A 1,984-nucleotide genomic window follows, 5' to 3' on the forward strand; every position below is an offset into this window, starting at 1 on the left:
TAGCTGTAGCGGGACTTCCTCCCTCGGCATCTGGTCTCAAGTTAATGACGTCACGTTAAAGCGGGAGTTTTGATTTTGGTGAATAAACGCCCGCGCGCACACACACCTTCCGTCACTGAGTCCACAGATCGCGGGATCGAGTCCCGGCTGCGGAGACCGCATTTTGAAGGGGGAAGTCTAGTGATGCGAGCACAGCTGTAGAAGGAAATAAAAAGGGAGAGAGAGGAAGCGACTTGAGTCCTGTTTTACGCATCATTTTATGCAAGGGGAGACATTATTTTTAAGCGTCGTTGATTGCAGAGTTTAAGTCACAGGCTCGGCACCATCTTGAACGCTTAATTACTTGACCTGACTTGAAACCTTGGAGGCAAATATTTTGGAATCAGTGGCTAGGGAGTAGGAGCAGACCACGTGCGCGCCGACAGCTCATATGTCTCCTTTTCTTTGCCCTATTAAGCAAGCACTGTTCTTTGCAGGCCTTGCCCTAGCGGACAGTTCAACTTCGATAATGTATGGTTGGCTTGAGTCTACATCATAGTTGCCGCTATGTTTAATATAACAGATGCACGGCGGAAACGTCAGTTTTGGAAGACGGTGACGGCGCATCAAAGGAAGCAATGGACGGCATTCGCCGTTCCGTAACATTGAAGGGCCACGGAAAAATCTGCCGAGCGCTATTCGTTCAGAAGTTGATGAGGAGGATGTTTCATGATAGTGCAGCCCACTATGGGCCCTTGAAATGCCGCCCACAGCATTTTGATCAATAATTTTATTTTTGTGAAGAGCACTGTCAAGGAGGCATCATATATGCCTAACAAAAATTTCACCCCTCGTTCCCTTCACCGCACAATGTGCACTACCACGAATGTCCCAGCGTCGTTTCTCTGTGGCCCAATTTTTAACCAGTCTAGCTGGTTTATAGAACTATTTCCAGTTGGTCCCAGTTCGAACCAACTAGAACCAGCTGGGAATTTTTCCATGAGCTGCATATGGAGCTCCATCGTGGCGTCCGTGATGTCGCGTACTTTTTTTTTAACGGACTACGTAAATTGGAAACATTTCTTCGCGTTAAAAAAAAAAGAGGAAGGGGGCGCAAAAAATAAAAGTGGAGGTGCGGGGTATCGATCCCCGTACCTCTCGCATGCTAAGCGAGCGCTCTACCATCTGAGCTACACCCCCGACGTGCAAAAGTGATTATGGTGTGCTTCTAAACAGCACCAGGCACTAAGAGCAAAATTTGTGAGCGTGACGTTTCAATACCATGATCCGCTTACGCCGTATGCCCGCAAGAAGTTTGCGGGAACGCTGGACGCAGCTGGCAAAGAACAGGGTTCATTGGAGAGACATGGGCGAGGCATTTGTCCTGCAGTGGGAGTGGGCGTAGTCATGATGATGATGATGATGATGATGATGATGATGATGATGATGATGATGATGATGATGATGATGATGATGATGATGATGATGATGATGATGATGATGATGATGTGGGATGAGCCGGCATCAATAGCTCGTCGCCGGGATATACATGGAGCGTTTTGAAGCGAAACGCTCCCCTACGCTCGGTAAACCAGTCCGGGTAGGCAGCACAACCTTTAACGACCTTCAGCCCAAACAAGGATAGCCGTGTATGACCATGCATATGTGGTACAGTTATGGTGTTGAACCCTTAGTTAAGCCACTGCCAATTTTTACGGTGGCAGGTCGGCGCCGCGATTTCGCCCGACGGCGTGCGCTCGACGCCCGTCGAAAAAAGCTCCCACCCTGCCGATCTGGACCCCCAAGATGGAGCAGCTGAAGCGAGCTAATCGCTGAAAGCCCGCTTTTCCGGTTTGACTGCCCTTCGACAAGCATGAAATGTCACTTTTTCTGAGAGAACGCGACCTAATCTTGGATCGGAATGCCTTTTTTTTCCCTCTCTGCAGCGAAAGTTGTCAAAGAAAACTGTGCGGGTTGTGCCCGCGGCTGAGCGAGCATCTCGGAT

General features: G+C 49.2%; 1 non-coding gene across 1 annotated transcript; it reads right to left on the minus strand.

Moving 5' to 3' along the window:
• Nucleotides 1-1,106: 1,106 nt before the first annotated feature.
• On the minus strand, nucleotides 1,107-1,179 carry TRNAA-AGC (transfer RNA alanine (anticodon AGC)). Its single transcript has one exon. It is a non-coding gene; the product is annotated as a tRNA-Ala (tRNA).
• Nucleotides 1,180-1,984: the final 805 nt, after the last annotated feature.

This window comes from Amblyomma americanum, chromosome 1 (genome assembly GCF_052857255.1).
Source record: "Amblyomma americanum isolate KBUSLIRL-KWMA chromosome 1, ASM5285725v1, whole genome shotgun sequence".
In the NCBI taxonomy this organism is placed as follows: domain Eukaryota; kingdom Metazoa; phylum Arthropoda; class Arachnida; order Ixodida; family Ixodidae; genus Amblyomma; species Amblyomma americanum.